Consider the following 19071-nt stretch of genomic DNA (forward strand, 5'->3'; position numbering starts at 1 on the left):
CCATGGCAAAGGTGCTTTGCAGAGGGTTCTCTGAGGCCAGCTCTGACATCCTGCAATGCCAAAGCCATCCCTCTGCCTTGTTCACCGCATGTGTCTTAGAATGATCTGGAGAGCTGAGCCAGAAGCACCAGTCCCGATGCTCTCCATGCCGGAGGGAAGGAGTAACTCTTTCACCCAAGAAGGACACTCCCTGCCAGGGACCAGGGCTGGAACAGCCAGAGAAGACCCAGCCTCTGCTGTTGGTTGGCACTTTCTTTCCTCTTCTGTCTCAGAAGCAGTGCCCTGGGCAGCCTTTCTCACTCAGAAGGGGGTGATGTCCTGCCTTCTCATTGCCCCCTCCCACATCCCAGATGCACACGCCTACCTCCCTCCTGCAGCCTCTCTACTGCCCGGCAGAGACTGGGACTTAGAACAGAAGCTGCTCTCTGGAGGAACACTGGGCAACCTTGTGTCCCCAGCCAAACTCTCTGGGCCGCTGCAATAGGCACAGCCCCACCATATGTCACCTTCCCAAGCCCAACACATTTTCCAAATATATTTCTAGGATGAGCAAATGAAACAGCAGTCACAGCTCCACTTGGGACCTGAGACAACGTTGAGAACTTCCTCTGTGCTTTCCACCCCCAAGAGCAGACACTTCCCTGAGCATATGCTGCTTGGGATGAGAACCCTGACGGACCCAGGAGGATGTGCTAGGACTCCCCTGGAGACATACCAGAGATCTCTCCAGTGCTGTGAAAACAGCAGCTCTTAGACTAACAGGACAGCTTGTATTCCCACAGCAAAGTTTAGATAGTTCTTTTAGATGCCCAGGGAAGGTAAGAAGATGGATAAGGTTGGTATCTGCTCCTTTCTCTCAAATATTTTAGCAATTTGGAGCCTGTATCAGTCAGAATAGGTTGTTTTATGCTGCAGTAACAAAAGAACCCCCCAAATTTCTTAGGTACAAACAATAAAAGTACATTTCTTGCCCATGCTGCATGTCTACTGAAGACGGCAGAGGGCTCAGCTCACTGGAGTCATTCAGGACTCAGACTGATGGAGGAGACACTACATCAAACATGCTGAGTTAGCAAATCAGAAGGAAACAAAATATGGAGAGGGTCTTGTATCAACAGTTAAATGCTCCATCTAAAAGTGACACAGGTCTCTTCCGTCCATGCTGCATTGGTCAGAACTAGTCATTTGGATATGTCCAATCACAGGGAAGCCAAGAAGTGCAGTCCTATCCTGCTCCCAAAGTGCAGAGAACCAGGAATGTTTGGCCAACAGCACTAATGATGACCAGAGTACACGGGGTTAGGAAGCCAGCTCCTGGTGCTGGATCTCCAAGGAAAAGACTGCACTTTGCTTCAAGCTCAGAAGCAGCCCTCACCCTTTGCTGTTAAACTTGAAGCCAGCAGAAACACTGTGATGATCCCAGTGGGAGGGTCAGGAGAGGAAGTAATGGCCAGAGGGTCTCCTGTAGGAGAGATTTTTTTACCCTCTGGTGACATTTATTGGACAACATTTACTATGATGGCTGGTTCTTGGAAACATGACATTTGAATGTTTATCGATCCCACAGCATGCTGGCCAGGCCCCAGGAGATGCTCAGAACTGAGCACAGAGCCAGGATGGCCAGCTGCACTGTATAAAGTGGGGCTGACATATGCCCCTGAATTCAGCCCACTGGGGGTAGGTCCTCCTCACCCCAGGGGTGCATGGGAAGCCTTGGAGCTCAGTCCTCCTCTCATAGAGGCCAGGCAGCCTCTGCCCAGGAGGATGAGCCCTGTGACTAGCTCTTCTTTTGCTTTTCTTCAAATTCACTTCTGGGCTTGCTCACTTCCCAGTAGTGCGGCGAATGTCAGCAGCCACAGGTACAAAGCCTTCTATCCATTCCCTCCCCGACACGCTTCCCCAGAGCCTGGGAGCATGTGCCAACTCCAGTCTGTCGCCGTGCTCCCATCCCTCTCAGAGCCTCCCCTCCTAGGAACCAGAATCTCAGTCCCAGCAAAAGGTCTGTTGGGATTCTCTCTTCCGTCTGAGCCATGCCAAAGCTGAGAGTGAGTGCAGCAATTGAACAGATATGGTGGCGGATGGAGACTGAGGCCATGCCTTCGTGGGGAGGGAACCCCAGGGCCCTACAGAGCCTGGCTGCGCTGTAGTAGTGGGAAGGGCCATGTGGGACCCTGTTTGAGTCAGGGGTGTGACGCCCCTCAGAGAGGAGGCTGTGACTGGGCCTGGGCAACACAAGGACTCAGAGGAGCCTTTGGAAGGGGGCCACACAGGGAGAAGTTCCAACAGGCAAGACAGGTTGGACCCATACCGAAGCTAGCCTAGCCACCTTGCATTGCAGAAACTGAGACAGAGGGTGGCTTGTGCCTTGCCCAAGTGACATAGCCAGTCACCGGCCTAACAGGGGCAAGCTCTCAGGAATCCTGGCCCAATACCCTGTGCACAGCTGCCAAGTGGGAGTGGCTGTGAATGCCGAGGACTCTGGACAGCCAAGATGCAGCCAAGTCCTCTCTGGACTTACAATCACAGCAGTGCTGAGAGGCAAGCGCATAGAGGTCATTGCTCAAATGCTTGAGGATTCAGAGGAAAAAGCCTACAGGTGCTGTGGCCCGAGAGGAAGAAAGGTAAAATGCAAGATTTTCCTTCCATAAGATTAATCCTACTTTGATTTATCGTTCAGGCTCTCGAGAGATTTTCCATTGAATTTGGGCTTTTACTGCTTACATACGGTTGACAATAGTTAAGTCATGATTTTTGAGCTTGAAAGTGTTTTCCTTTAATACAATATTTGTAAGGACTCTTTGGGTTGTGACACACAATTTAAATTGCATTGAGGAGGGAACAAGTGAATTATTGGCCAAATAACTGAAAAGTCAAGGATGTAGCTTGATCAGATGAACTCACCTCCTGGCATCAGGAATCTCTCTCCCTCTTTCTCTCTCTCTCCTTTGCTTCCCATTGTTTTTCCTGCATTCTCATGGGGCTGACTCTTCGAATGAAGGGGCAACGTAGCTGTTGCAAACAGGAACAGGCACTCATTCTTACAACCTGCCGCACCAACAGAAACAGGGCTGCTCTTACCTGTAGTACCAGAAACTGTCCCCTGATAGCCTCTCCTTAGCCTGCCCTCTGTCATTTGTCCGTCCCAAGCCAGCAACAGCTGCCAGATATGCCTAAAGTTGACTAGCTGCCCATATCCACAGCTGGGTGCTGAGGGCTCAGCTTCCCTCAAATGGCAGAGGACTGAACACTAAAGAAAATTAGGTTGCCTGGTACATCAACAGTCAGAAACAACAGCCGCTCACACCGAACACCTGCTAATCTTCCATGGAACTGGTTTGTGGAATACTGTACTGCATCTCACTTCCCCCCAAAGCAGCCATTTGCTTCTGCTATCAAACAGCTGTTTAGTTTAATTCAGTGAGCTGGGTCTGAAAAGGTAGAGCCCACACAAAACATGCACTGTCCCTCTCTAGCTCCTCTCTCGTGCCCAGTGGTGGTCCAAACACAAACAAGTGAGTTTCCTTCTATTGCCATCCAACTGTCTGTTCCCTGCGAGTACAATTCTAGTGGACTTTATTTTATTACTGGAGTATAGTTGCTATACAATATTATTATATTGGTTTCAGGTGTACAATATAGCAATTCGACAATTACATACATTGCAAAATGCTCACCACAATAGGTGTAGATACGACTGTCACCATAAAAATGCATTACCATGCTATTGCCTGTGCTCCCTATGCTGTACTTTTCATCTCTGTGATTTACTTATTTTATAATTGGAAGTTCTTCCCTCAATTCTAGTGATTTCAGGAAGAGATGCAGGCCCTATGCTAACTACGGGGCTCAGCTGAGGTTTTTAAAGCCTTGGAATTGTTTGTAAAGCATAGTTGCTCCATCCAAATTTGCTTCATTCAAATTAAAAGTCTCTGCTTACCTAATTGTTTACAAAAACCCTCACAAATGAGATTAACACTGAAAAAAAAAAAAAAGAAAAGACAACAAGATAATTAAGTCTGATTGCTCCAGAGCAGGTTGGTGACAGCCCTGGAAACATGCCAGTACTAATTGACTGGAGATATTTCCTGTACAAGTTAATTGCAAATGGTCATTGAAAGCCCTTGAAGAAATCTCAGGTGCCCTCAGCTGAAGTGTGGAGAAGGGATTTAGAAGTGTGAAGGAGACAGGGGCTTGGAAAAAGAACCCACCAGGGACATCTGGTCCTTCCTGTCCCAGAACACAAACCTTGTCACCTCTCTGGACTTTGGTCTTCCGGTCTGTGAAATGTCTGTGGGTGGGGATGGTGGAGAGGTCATGCCAGAGGACATGAATGGACCTTCTCTGATCTCCTCCAACTCTGATTAAGCACTGACCACGCGCGAGGCCTGTGCTGGGAATGGCAAGGACATAAAGATGCCCAAGTCTTAGTTACCTGAGCAGGCCAATGGGTAACTCTGCACATGGCAGGATTGTTGGGCAGGAAATAGATATGAGTGGGGTGGAAAGAGAATAAGGCCAGGAAAGCCCACAGTTAATGGGTGAAAGCTCAAAAAGCCAGGAGCAACTTGACCTCAAATGTTTGAATATTCCCCAGATAAAGGAGGGTACCTCAGCATAGCCCATGTCTTTATTGTGTTAATCATGCAGGCCTGGCTTATTTTTTAACTTTACCTATATGCTGTTTTTTTACTCCTTTGGTCCTAATCAAGTAGTTTACAAAACCTAGGCCACTAATTTAGCATGCAGGCACAGCCCTGAACAACATAGTAAAAAGCAGGAAGGATTCCATCTTAAAGATTGCATTTTAATACCCAGAAAGTTGAGAAGTAAGATTCTTAACTTACTTTTTAGCAAACAGACAATAGCTCAGCCCACCTTGGGGGCTGGGCAGGCAGTCTTGTTTGATCTGCCACCAGACCAAGACCCTGGTATCCCAGGGTGAAATCAGAGCAGGAAGTTCCTTGTGTTAAATTAATTCTAAATATTCAGAGATCACTTAACAAGTCTGCACCCCCAGCCCTTAGTCACATTCCTGAAGAATCCTTAAAAGGGGGAACCCCCAACCTTTTGGGGTGCTCCTCTCTCTGAGGTTGCCCGCACTTTCTAAGTGCATCACCTTTTAACTTTAAACTCTCTCTTTTCAACCTTTCAGGGCGCTCCCTTCTCTCTGAGGTCACCTGCACTTTTTCTCTAAGTAACTTTAAATAAAACTTTTACTCTGCTTCACTACTGTGTCTCTGCCCTTCAATTCTTTGCTGTACTGGGGACAAGGACCGAGGAAAATACACAATGCTCCCCCAACAGGATGAAGTGCAGAGGACTCCTGGTAAGGATGCTGGTCCTGAGGGAAAGATGGATTGCCCAGGCATGAAGGAAGAGCAGGAGAATCAAAGATTTCGATGGGAAGATTCCATTTAAATGAGGTCTTGAAGAGAAAGACTTCTGTTCTTGGAGGAGAGGAGATCAGCCTGAGCAGAGAAGCATACATGTGCGTGGTGTGTTAAGGGAAGCCTCAACATGCTAGTTAGGCCAGAGCGTTCTGCCCATTGAGCGTTCTCCTCTTTTGGTGCCAAGGAACAGACAAAACACTTCACCCCTGTTTATTGTCAGGACTCACATGGGACCAGGAATCTTACAGCGATCTGGGACTCCCCAGGCGTGGGAGGCAGGTGCATGTTTCAGGGTATAAAGCAGCCTAGGGTCCTTTCACTGGGGAGGGTTTCTCTACCCTAGGGCTCTCTTACCCTAATGTAACTCAGCTCTCCCTGCCTCGGGGCCCCTTCTCTATGGTGACGACCTTCAGTTCACTGCCTCTCGCCCGCACATTTTCAGCACCCGTGGTTCCTCATAGCTTTGGCCTCCCCATGCTCTGTCTGTGAAAGCTGTGTATTGTCCCCTCTTTCTGCATTTTTGTTTTTCACCTTGGTTCCCCATAGCAATGAATGATTTCCTCCCCACGTATCCAGTTAAAATCCTCAGGAAAGTGAACCTGATCAGCCTTGATGACAGACGCCTGTTGCTGACCAGGCAACATGATCACATGTTCAGTCCTAGTGAATCAGACACACGTACCACAGAACATGGGCACCTGTCAGTGTTTTTCTGAAGCCGTTTGCCTAAACAAGCAGCTATGGGAAAGGACTTGTCAGAAGGGTTTAGGGTATCAGGGTGATTGGTTTGTCTGATGCAAATAAAATAGAGAGAGATAAAGGCTTAGGATCAGTGCGAAGAATATTTTGAATTCTAGGTCAGTGACTGTCCATCTTGAATATGCATCAGAACATGTATTAAGCCTGGCAGGCTACCCCCAGTTTCTGATGCGATAGGTCTGGGTGGGGCCTGAGAAGTCTCATTTCTGACAGGTTCCCAGGCAATATTGATGTTTCAGTGCCACTTGCTCAGGGACCAGGCTTTGAAAACCACTAAGCTTAATTTAGACTGCTTCCCTGGGCTATTGCCTGTTTGGGTATAGCCTGTGAACTCAGGATGGTCTTCCTACTTTTAAACATTTGGGAAAATAGATAAACCACAAAAATTTTGGTGATGTGAATATTAAATGAAATTCAAATGTCAGTGTGCATAAATAAAATTTTATTGGGACACAGCCATGCTCATTTGTTTACATGTTGCCAGAGGCTGATCTCATGAGACAGTGGCAGGACTGAGAGCTTGCAACAGAAACCATAGGGCCCACAAACTACTTGTGGCCAGGGTTTTTCTAACTGAAGTTGGCTGGCCCTGTTCTGGACTAAAGGGTGTGATAGTGTTCTAAATGTGCTGGGGATGTATCTGAAGAGAGATACGTAATTCTAGAAATTCTCTTAAGAAGAGCTTGTCGCACTAAATGATTTGGTCCTTGAGTCTCTGGCCTCAGGGTAAAGTGCCTGCTCCCCCACAGGACCAACCCTGGGAAAACTAGCTCAGCCCCCAGCTGAGGCTCTACCTGTTGAAAGCTGGGTTGGGGAAGTGAGTTGCTGGACTGCCAGCAGAGCTGAGTGGGCCCCAATCCACAGTTGCTCTTCATAGTCACTGGCTTCATTGATCACCATCCATTTCCTGCTTAAAATAATTAGGGAGATTGTGGCCTGTTCTTCCCAAACTCAGGGGGAGGGGATACATGTGACCAAAGTACTTCCTGGCTCTCTGGGCTTTGTGCCCTGCATTCGTGAGCGAACTGCTTGGAACCTTCTGGCTGTTACAGTCTGACAGTCTGTGCTCTATGAACTAACTTGAGAGGCGGGTAGAGATGAATGGCTTTCTCTCTCTCCCCCGCCATCCTCTCCAGTACTTGCAGTACACGATCTCCCCCTCACCCTCCTTTTCACTCTTCTCCCCGTTAGTTAAACTGAGCCCAATAATAATAACTAACCCTTAGGGGATGTTTATTTTGTGCCAGGTACTGTTTTCACACTTGTGGATGGATTAACATAATTGATCCTCACAAGAGAACCCTGAAGAAGGCATGATTACTACTCAAAGAAAAAAAAAAAACACCCAGTCACAGAGAGGTTAAGTAACTGCCTCATGTCAAATAGCTGGTAATTGGATGATACTAGAAGTCTGATTTCAGGTCCTGCTCCTACCATTATGGGATGTCTCCCCCTCAGCCATGCCGCAGGTGCATGGGGCCTGGGAAATATTACCTTTAGAAGATGAAAAGATGCTAACTCTGGTCTCTATTTGAAATGTAAAAGGTAAAACTTAATTAAACTTTCCAAAGAAAATATCTCTGTGACCCTGACTAGACAAAAGATTTCTTAGACAAGACATAAAAGAGTTAATAACCCTAAGGACAAAAAATGATGACCTGGTGAACATGAAAGCTGAGAACTTCGATTTGTCAAAAGACACCATTAAGAGAGTGAAAACATAAGCATTTTTTTCAATAGGTGGAAGATTCGAACAGACTCTTCATAGAAAGGATATTCAAAGGGCCATTAAACATACAAACAAGTGCTTGACTTTATTAGTCATCAGGAAAATGCAAATCAAAACAGTAATGTGATACATACACTACACTGCCACCAAATGAAAAACAAAACTAAGCTTGTGATGTTCAACAACCAAATGTTGGCAAGGATGTGGACCAACCAGAATGCTCATCACTGCTGCTGGGAATGTACATTGACACGATCATTTTGTATAACCAGCAGCATCTCCTAGAGCTTAACCGTCTGCATGATCTATGACCCAGCAATTCAGTTCCTAGGCATATATCCCAAAAGAATGTGTACAATATTCATCAAAAGACATGTTTCAGAAATTTCATAGGAGCACCATTTGTAATAACCCCAAAATGGAAACTACCCTAATGCACATCAATAATAGGATGTACAAATAATGTTATGTACAGCGGACCCTTTAACAATGCAGGGGCAAGGGCCAGTGGCCCCATGGCACAGTTGAAAATTCATGTATAACTTTTGATTCCCCCAAAACTTAACTGATAATAATAGCCTACTGTTGACCAGAAGAGCATAAACAGTTAACACATATTTTGTGTATGTTTTATATACTGCAATCTTACAATAAAGTCAGCTAGAGAAAAGAAAATGTTTTATCAAGTTGTCACAAATCTCACAAAAATTTTGCAGTAATTTATTGAAATAAATGTGTGTATAACTAGACCTGCGCAGTTCAAACCTGTGTTGTTCAAGGGTCTGCTGTATATACAATGGAATACTATAGAGCAATGATACACACCAAAAAACAATATGGATGAATTAATCTTATAATGTTGAGCAAAAGCAGACAGACCCAACATGTATACAAAAATGATAACCTATGCTTGTTGTGCTGTTAGACTTCAGAATGGCAGCTGTCCTGGCGGGATTGGGGGTGGAGGTGAGGAACTGGAATGGGGGCATAAGGGGCTTCTGGAGTGCTAGCCATGTTCTATCTCAATTTGGGTGCTGGTTACAGAGGCATGTTCAGTTTGTCAAAATCCATTGTATGGTATTCTTAGGGGCACTTTCCTATATGTGGATTATATGCACATTTCCTGTGTGTTTGTTGATAAGACATTTATAAAATGTTTCTATTGGACAGACGGGCACACTACAGTTCATACCTGGTCAACTGTCCTGCAGACACAACACTTGGGTTTCCCAACCCAGTGTGTAGGTAAAAACGGGAACCCATTTATGGACTTCTCATTAAGTGAGAAGTTATGCTCAGAAATATCCCCAGTCACCCCCCTTAGAGTACCAAAGATACTCATCCTGAAGGTGGTTGCCAAGCAGGTTCCGAGCAGAGTGAAATCTCGCAAACAACTTATCTTTTTCTGGTTACACGGAGAGAGACTCCTGCAGTCTGATCCTTTACCCACATCCTGGTTGTCAACAGGTTCCCCTTCTTTATTTAGAGAAGAAACTCTCTTTCTGACTAAGCCAACAGAGAAAGTACCTCCTGAGCATTGGCCCTGCATTGCGACATGCTGACAGACATGGGAACTAAAACCACCTGACAGCCAGTCCTGACATCCATGAAGATCAGAGGCTGAAAACAAGCAGGCTTGTCTGCCTCCGCACCTTGTCTTGTTTGGCTCTGTGGTATTCAATTTCAAATTTGAATTAGTTGGCAAAATGTAAAAAATCAGATCTCACCCCGAACTCTAATGTCTGCCTTTCTGGAAAAAGCAAGGGCCATTCATCTCCCCAAGGCCCACCACCAGCCTACCCCCCTAGGCCACATTAGGTCTCAGTCCCTGTGGACATGGGGTTGCAACTCCCAATGTAGAAAATTTTGAAAAACAACAACAAAGGGCCCTTATTCTGATGGCTTATGTAACATACTACGCTGGAAATTTCATCCATTGGGTCAGCTGACATTGATGAGTCCAGCCCTCTGTTAGGGGCTAAGCCAGTAATTTCAGCATTTGGGCCTTAGTTTCATCATCTTTAGAGGAAGAGAATTGAATTACAGATTTTCTACAGTTCCCTCCAGCTTTAAATTTTGATCCACTGGTAATTTCAATGAACTTCGGAGAAGTACGGTGTAACTGTTTCATGAGCAGGCCAGCCATTCCAAAATAGCATGGGAGAATCCATGCACAGGGTCCAGCATGGCTTTTCTTAGAATTCTAGTGAGGGGACATAACTATTTCAATTTGTCATAAATTTCCAAAAGTAAATCAAGCACATGCACTCCTCCCATCACTGCTATCAAATAAGTAACTAACCCTCCTCACAATCGCTCATGACACACCAGTGGGGGAAGACACACAGCTGAGACCTGCTAGCATGAAGCCTGGGAAGGACAGGATGGCTCTGGGAGGGGGGAGAGCAGACTGCCTGGTGCCCTCCCAGGCAGATGCTAATGAGCCTCACCAGCCCTTAACCTCTCTGCCAGAGAAGCAAGCCAGTAATGTGATGAGATGTCACTGTTAATTACGGGAACAGCTGAGCGGTGAGGGGGTGTCCATAAGCACAGACTGGCCTGTGGGGACAGATTAAGGGGGGCTGTGCTAGGGGCAGAGGACCTGAGGAAGGGGGCAGGGGACAAAGAAGAGCCCACCCCCAGGTCTGGTACCATCGTGCATGTCCACCAGGCAGCTTTTTCCTTACTCAGGCTATGAGGAAAGGCTGCTCAATAAGAGAGCTGCTTTCTGCATACTGCTGGCTGGGGCCTGTGCAACCAGAAGAATGAACCTGGGGGTCACTCTGAGTGCCCCAGCAGCTCCAGAAGATGGGCTGCTACAGAGAAGAGAATATAGGTGAGAGTGTGGACTGGAGAGAAAGGACCAAGCTTCTCTGCCAGTCCTCAAGAGAATTCCACTTTCCTCCAGGTAAATCCGACACCCCCACCAACCTCTTTCCTAGGTGGGTTAGGACTCGAGAGCAGGATGGAACCACAGATTTGGTCTGTTCCAGAGCCCTATAATCAGGAATAGAAACCACACTCCCTCGTCACAGATGAGGCCACTGAGTCCCCAAGGGTCAAATGATTCCCCTAAGGTCATTGGACTAAGATTGTGTGGAAAAGGGAGGAAATAGAGCTCTGTTTGCATTTCTGCCTTCTAATACTGGATGTTTCCACAGTTTAGAGATTGATGACACTGGCAGCCTTAGGGCAAGAGGCAGAGAGGAGATTTGTGTGCACACCTGACTCAGTTTGCAGCCTATTCCCCGCTGGCATGCGTTCCCTCTCTTTATATGCCAGCCAAGCCTCTTCCCCGTGCAGGCTGCCCCCGCCTTGCTCACTGGGCAGTCCCGGCTGCCCTGGCAGCTGCCTCTAGGAAGTCAGTCCATCTTGTTGCCATTAAGATTCAGTTCACTGTTGTCGTGTGCTGTAGGTATCTTCCCCCTAGATTGTAAGGTTCTCTGGAGTAAAGTCTCTGGGTAATAGGTCATTTTTCTTCTCACTGCTCCTAGTTGAATCCAATGTGTATTATATGTTTCCTCAGTATCTGTCTACAGACTGAGCAAGTTGGTTAGAGATTACCCTAAAATTTTTAACCAAAAAGTACACAAACAAAGAAATATGGAGGGTTTTTTTTCCTTCCAGAAGCAATTTTTTATCTACTTTTAAAAAGAGGGTAGAAGGAAGAGGGTTACTTCTGATCTACAAGTACCTTGGGGGCAAGTTGTTATCTTTACATTTCTGAATCCACTCCCCTTTCCTCTACCCCCTCAATTCTAGCATAATTCCTGGCATATGGTAGGTGCTCAATGAATGCTGGTCAAATAAATGAAGTGAGGGAAGAAAAAGAAAAAAGTAAAAGGAAGATTCAGAGAAGGCAGGACTGAGCGTGCAGCAGTGAGGGACTGTGCTGTCACTGCCCAGCTGGCCTCAGCGCCATCTGCACCCCCATGCTTCACTCTCAGCAGGTGGAGCAGTGGGTGACTGTCAGAGGGGCCAACACTTGTGGGTTTCAGGGATGGCCCTGGTTCCAGCAGCAGCAGGCAGCCAATGTGTCCAGGACCTCTTGTTGCTTTCTGCATGCATCAGTGATTTCTTTGATCCGCAGCAGCCTTTAGCAATGCCAGCCACCACTGTGCCCCTGGGCTTGGGAACCTTCCAGCTTTGGTTCCTCCAGCCCTAGGGGCGGTGGTGACTTCCTGCCGCTTGTCATCTCTGGGATAGCTCCTCTGCCTCCTTGCGGCTCTTCTAGCCGCCCAGTGCTTCCGTAACATGTTCCATCCAGCGGTTCCCATGTTTGAAATATTCGGCATGATTTCTGTTCTTCTGGGTAGACTTTGACTGATAGAGGCAAAAAGCCAGGAAAGAGAACAAAAAAGAGGGAAAAGGTGAAGGAAAGAAGAAATACATGATGTGACCAGAAGCCAAGCTCAGTTCTGATTGAAAATGGGAATTAATTCAGATGTCATTTGTATTTAATCACAGGAAACACCCAGAGCATTGTTGGAAATAAACAAGACCGTCCTTCCTTGGATGATGCTTTGAGGTTTGGACTTTCCATCTTCCCCTCCCCAGCTTTTCTCAATGATCTTTGATCTCATGCACAGCCAAGCAAAGAGTTTCCTTGGGTGTCACCTCTAGCACTTGCATCTGTTCTTCCCATTTAGCAGTGAATGCTCAGGGACCACCTTGAGCTTATTTAGCTCTGAAACCAGACCTTTAATCCTTGACTCTGTGTAATGTGAGACACCAGGAACTCCTGAGAGACTTCCTCGGTCTTGTGGTTTACATCATTTGTTCTTCCTATAAATAAATAAAAACTAATGAAGAACAGTGTGTCTTTAATATGCAAATTCCAGCTTCTGTTGGAGGAGACATCTCCATTTCCAACCAAAACCTGGGGTCATGGATGAAGGCAGTGGGGTGAGCGGACCTAGCAGGAGGCTGGTAAAAGTTCCAAGGAGGCTGGGTGAGGTACTGCTGTGCTGTCACTGCCCTTCTTCCATGCCCTAAGATGGGGAAGGTCATTCTTACCTTCCTTCATCCTACCAAGCCCTATCCCTTTCCTACTTGTATTCTCTCTCCTTCCCCCCCTGCTCTACTCAAGGTACCTTACATCATTGTAAAGTAGGAGGGAAGGCTGTATCCGAGAATGTGCAGGTGGGAATACAGTCAGGGGCCCAAGAGTGTAAGGAGTGCAATGCCCACCACGTGGGGAAAGGGAAGCCTTGACAAGTTCAGTGAACCCTCCCATTGAGATGCAACAGCAAAGACCTGTGGGGATCCATCGGCAGTTTCACAACCCTAGAAATATCCTGCAGCCAAGGAGTAGAGACATAGGACAGTGCAATTTATTCAGAACAGGGACTCTGCAAAGCAAATGGTCAAGGAGATGAAGGCCATGGGAGTTCTGCAGTCAGTGCTGAAATGGCCAACCATGAAGTTAAGGCACTGTAAGGGAACAAACTGCCCACAACCAACAACTTCTGGAAACCCCTCTTTCCTGCCCACCACCACTACCTTCCTTGGGAGAGTCTTAAGCTAACAGCTGATTTTCTCCCACTATCTACCACAGTTGGGAAAGTTGCCATGTTTGGTTGTATCCAGTGAAAAAGAACAAGGTTAAAGTCTCAAATCACACCTCTTTTGGTCCTATGTTTGAGCCAGTTTTTATGTTGCTTTGATGTGGAACATGGTGCTGATTCCAGAGTCTTCAATGGAGCTGTCTATGGGAGAGATGGCCCCACACTCCTTTCCTCACAACCACACCTCAAACTAGGAGCATTTGCTGGTCTAACATAGGAGGTCTGTTGGGCCTGCTCACTGGACTTTCACTTGCAGGACTCCTTGCCTTGCCCATGTCCCTTGGCTCCATTGGGTCCACTTGGGAAGGGTCATAAGGGGTTGGACCCAAGTGTCTGTGTGTGTGAGGGGGTTGGGGGGCCACAGCTAGAGAGGGTTTAAGTCTGGATTCTGATGGATGTGGGGGTCCTTCCAGGCCCTAAGCCAGAGTAGGACTGGACTTTTGGGGGCCTTTAGCCATCTATATGCCAACAGGTGAATTTCAAGAGGACCTGAGAGGCCTGGGAGACTCTGGGAGCACTGGAGGCCCAGGATTGAAGGAGGCACAACAACAGATGTGAGCTGGTGGGATAAGGCATGCCCCACAGGGTGCCACATGCCTGGCAAGCAAGACTCCAAGTCCATGAAATCAGAGGCATCAGGGGGCAGCACTGGGGCAGGTCCCCTGAGGCAGAATCAAAGCTGTGGGTCTTCCTCATGTGCCCGAGGAAGGCACAGAGGGAGGAGCCACCTCTAGATAAGGTAACACGGTTGAGGTCTCTCAGCATCCGTCACCCAGGAGAAAGAGAGGTTCTGAAAAACAAGACTAGGAAGGTCAGTGTCTCGCCTGAGGGTTTCAGCCCTGGGCAAGTTCACTGTGGATTCAGCAAAATCAAGAAATGACAACAGAACGGTCTTGAGGTAAAGGGGTGTATACCCGGCTTTATTCTTGTAGTGGTAGGTCAAGCACTAGGATCATGTCGGCACCCAGCAGTCTGCAGGTCCATAAGCCACCTCGTCTCTGCCTCCTCCCAGAGCTTTGGACCGACCTCTTTATATAGTGACTCAGTCAATAATAGCTCATGGTCTACAGGTGTGGGAGCATTAGACTAACACTAGGCCAATTACATCATCAAGGAATTTAGGGTCAGGAGAGAATCCTGCCCATAGGAACTTCCATTTTTCCCACAGTCAGGAGGACAGCTAGATATGATGACTAAAGAAAGGGCATCTCTAGTTTATATCTAGGACATAATAGCTAAGGCTGGTGGGGGTGGTAGTGAGAGGTGGTGTGGAGGTGTGGAAAGGGACAGTCCATTTGATGAAAAGATGTTTTGTTTGTGATGGAACAAAATACAACTTTCAGTAAGTAAAGTACAGAACCATCCTGATCGTGAAAGTGCTTCATCAGCAGGAAGTCAGAAAAGAGCTCAGAACTTTATCAACTCTATTTCATTGCAAGGCTTTTGAATGGACTGTGGGGAAATGGAAGTTCCTAAGGCCAGGATCCTTACCTCAACCTAAACTACTTCATGATTTAATTGGCCTGCTGCTAGGCTAATACTTCCACACCCATCAGCAATAAACTATTATTAACTGGGTCACTATATAAAGAGCTCTGCCCAGTGCTCCAGGCAGGGACAGAGATGAAGGAGGATTACGGGCCTGCAGGCTGCTAGATACAGACATGATTCTAGTGCTCAACCTATCACCGGGAGAATAAAGCTTGGGTATAAACCCTTTTATCCCAAGAATGTTCTGTTGTCATTCCTCAGTCTCACTGGATCCATAGTGAATTGCCTGAAACCAATTGGCAAGACAAGGACTTATGTGGACAGTGTATATAATAGGGATGCAATCTAACAACGAGTTTTCTCCAAGCACTCTGCTTGACAGAATAAAAGGAAAAGAATTTGGTTAGATTAGGGCAAAGATAAATGAGCATAAATTATGGGTTGGGTAGTTTATCAGTTTGAGTGAGAGAATTAATCTATGATACGTGTGTCTCTAGATGTGTGTGGATATATAATTCAGAAATGGCAGTGAGGCAGCATTAAGGTTGAGAAATGGTGCAATTAAAAGAGTCAAGAGTAACCTCTGTGAAGGCTCCTGCATCATCATTAATTCAGCCACATTATCTCCCACAAACACTGAGCAAGGTCCCGCTTGCAGCCTCCAGCCACTCACAGAGGAGGACCAGCTGCCAGCAGCTTCTCGGAGGCTCCGTGGGGAAATCAGTGGTTTTCCTACTTGACCAACCTCAAAGTTAACCAAGTCCTGACCAGAGCAGCTGCATCTGTTTATGCACTATAACCCTGAGCGGGCTGGCAAGAAAAAAATGAGAAGGCAATTAGCTACGTAGTGGTGGCCAAGGTTTGTGTTTCCGCAGGCTCTGGGGATCAGGAGTCTGCAGTCTTGACAAGCTCCCAGGTGCTGCTGTCCCTGCTGGTCCCACAACTGCCTTTGAGAAGTGGAGGTGTAGCCTTGGAGGATCAGAATCACTGGCATCACCTGAGGGCAGGTTAAGAGATGCCACACTCAAGCCCCACTATAGACCTCCATTGTCATTTCTTGGTCTCACTGAATCCATAGTGAACTTGCCTGGGGCTGAACCCCATTGGCAAGACAGGGAGGGAACTGCATTTCTCCTCCAAGCCCACTCACAGGCAAGAGGAGTTGCTAATCTCTCTGGGTGGGTTTAATGGCTATAATCATGGGAACCAAGATCACTTCCTTCTTTTGCCTCCAGTGCCCAGTAAGGCAGATGCCTCCACCCGGACCTTATCCCTGAGCCTCAAGCCTGCGTGAGGCCCACCTGCCGTCTGGCTGGAGGACCAGGCCCCGCGTGTTTGCTCCAGCAGCTCCAGCACCACCAGGAGGGTGAAGCAGACTAGCTGTCCTCACTCAGGAGGCTGATGGGACAAAAGGGCTTGGTTGACCCCACAGATCCAGGCATGTCTGTAAGATGAGGAAATTCTGCTGGGCTCCCTGGTCTGAGAACCCAGAAAGAAAGTGAAATGCTTAAGTTTCAGGGTCGCCCTCCCTGCAGAGCCCCTGTAATGCTGGGAGTCACTGGGATTTTCTGAGTGTTTTGGGGGTGAGGGTGGGGGTGGGCAGCAGGGGACACCAGCTTGTAATCAGGAAGTGTTTCTCTGCAAACCAGGGTTTGAGTTTTGCTTTGTTTTGCAAACTGCCTGAAGACATTTTAAAAGAAAGGTAGCTGAGTTCCCAAGGCTCTAGAAACTTGTTTTGACAGCTTTCTTGGTCTAAATAAATATTTGTTCTTCTACCATTATTTTTTCTTTTTCTTAAAGTGCGCTTCCACCCTACATGACCACTCTAACCCTGAGGCCATCAAGAATGAAAAGTGGCCTTTCTCCGCAAAAAGCTGAGATGGTCGACCCCAGATTCCTCTCCCCTCACTCCTGCTTGAAACAGAACGAGCTTTTTCAAAAGCACCTTCACTTCTCAACCAAGATAAAAAGGTTGGAAGTCGACAGTGTCCTTAAAGGGCTTCAGCAGATGGGTTGAAATTCAGAATCTCCTCGAAGTAATGCAGGTTCCCTCCACCCCTTTGGAAAATGTCTAATTAAAAACAAATAAGAATTAAAAATCAGCACCATCCTCTGATGTGGCTCATACTTTGCATGCCAGCTGTGTATCCTCCGCTCTCTTTAAAGCTCAAGCACGCAGTCCGCCCCCACCCCTGTCAGAGTCCCCTGTGAGTCTGCTAACTCTTCCCTACCACCTTCTAAATACCCATATTCCAGCCTTGGCTTCCAAACACACCTTATCTTCAGGAAATGGGGGAAAACAACAGTCCAGCACTCGCTGGGGACAGTGAGTCAGGGCACAGAGGCTATCACCCCCGCGATGAGCTGCCCAGAACCCAGAGGGCTGGAGAAACTGCCTTGAGTTGTCTGTTTGAGGAAAACTCAGATGCACAAAGGTCAGGCATTTGGGTCAAAGGTCCAGACTTGAAGCCTATCAGTAGAATTGGTTGTCATCAATGCCAGGGTTTTCACTGGGGATTGAATAATGCACTAAACTAGGGCCTGCATTTAAGCCCTAGCTCTGTGCAGCTTTTATCTATTTAGCTAACTAGGTGTGTCTATCTATCTATATCTATCTTTCAATTACCTATCTGTCTACCTATCAACTATCCACCTAAAATACCTATCTATACATATTAAGTGTAACTAATTTATAGCATTGATGTGGAGATTAGTTTGGATCATGTGCATGGAAGCTCTTTATAAACCTCAATGATGTTTGGTTTATTGGTGCAGCATTCCTAACAATTTTGGGCCTTCCTCAATGACAAAGAAATAAAGGTAGAGTGATTTGGGCATTATCTTGTCACGTTTCTTCTCACACTTAACTTCCCCATTCAGTCAGCTAGACATTCTATGTAGTTATCTCAGAAGAAGATTGACAAAATAGCCAAGTCTTGCCTCTCAGATTTGAAATGTGATGTCTCAGGAGGAAGGGGAGCGATATGGGCCTCCAGTGATAGATTTCATACAGGCTGTGTCGAAGCAAGGCTCCTTCCAACCTCACCCCCAGAGCCAGACAAGGAGAGGAAAGAGAGAAGGTAGGGTCTGGAGGAGGCCCAGAGGGACCCGGAAGAAAGACCTGAGTCAACACGAGGAGCCTTCCAAGCTGCACCCTGCATCACAGAGAAAGCTCTCTATATTGCCAGGACTTGGGGACAACATGGGAGCTGTGAGCCTCTGCAGACCACCCAGATTCTGCATTTGTGTGAGTTGCTATGGAGAAACTCTTTTGCAACCCCATCTGATGTTCAATGTGTCCGACAGATCATTTGATGGCCCTCTTGCAGAAGTGACACCTGCTATGCCTGATATATATAACTAACTAGCATTTAACCCAGTCTATGCATAATCCCTCCTTTGAGCACAGCAAGACATTCTAAGACCCCCGATTCAGAGGATGGGGCATGGATATACCAATGAAGTCAGGGGGGAGGCAATGTGAAGCCATGCCCCTGCATCTGTGCCTCGGTCAGATACCACAGAACCATTTCCGGTCTTCCTTGGTATACATACAGCTGTGCCAATTCTGCCAAGAAGATGCACAGGATGGGTGTTGTTCCCATGTCTCCCACTGAATCACAAGCTTACCAATGGCCAAGCTTTTGCTGTTGCATGATGCTATGCCCTAAATAGTGCCATCTTTGCCCCCATTGTGATAAGTGGCACAAGGGAGGCAGATGTACATAGTACAAAGAGCTCCACAAGGGAAATAGGAGAGACATGGTCCTTGTCCTGCTGATGACACTAGCTATATATGATCGGGAGTCTACTTCATACTTAGCACTATGCTGAGCATATAACAAATAATATCCCTTCTAGTACTCACAAGTCTATATGGTACTTATATTATGCCCATTTTAAAGATTTCCCAAGGTCAGGGTGGTGGGCATTGCTAGAGAGACCAGTATGCCTTATAAGGAGGTTAAGAGCACAGACTCTGATTCAGACAGGCGTGTGAATTTGAGTCCTGGTGCTGCTTCTGACAACATAGTCTCATCTTTCTAGGTCTCAGTTTTCTTACTTGTAAAACGATACATTTGGATTAGAAAAATCACCATTATCCCTTCAATACCACATCCTATGACTGCGAGTT

The 19071-nt window shown here is 46.9% G+C and overlaps 1 long non-coding RNA gene across 2 annotated transcripts; it reads left to right on the forward strand.

Annotated features, from left to right (window-relative positions):
• Positions 1-2289: 2289 nt before the first annotated feature.
• Positions 2290-17063, forward strand: LOC118933457 (uncharacterized). Of its 2 annotated transcripts, XR_008997160.1 has the most exons (4): positions 2290-2621; positions 10570-10786; positions 15812-15943; positions 16172-17063. It is a non-coding gene; the product is annotated as an uncharacterized LOC118933457 (long non-coding RNA). The 2 variants fall into 2 exon arrangements; XR_008997159.1 differs by lacking the exon at positions 10570-10786 and having other exon boundaries at positions 2313-2621; positions 16172-17062.
• Positions 17064-19071: the final 2008 nt, after the last annotated feature.

Source organism: Manis pentadactyla, chromosome 4 (assembly GCF_030020395.1).
Source record: "Manis pentadactyla isolate mManPen7 chromosome 4, mManPen7.hap1, whole genome shotgun sequence".
NCBI lineage: Eukaryota > Metazoa > Chordata > Mammalia > Pholidota > Manidae > Manis > Manis pentadactyla.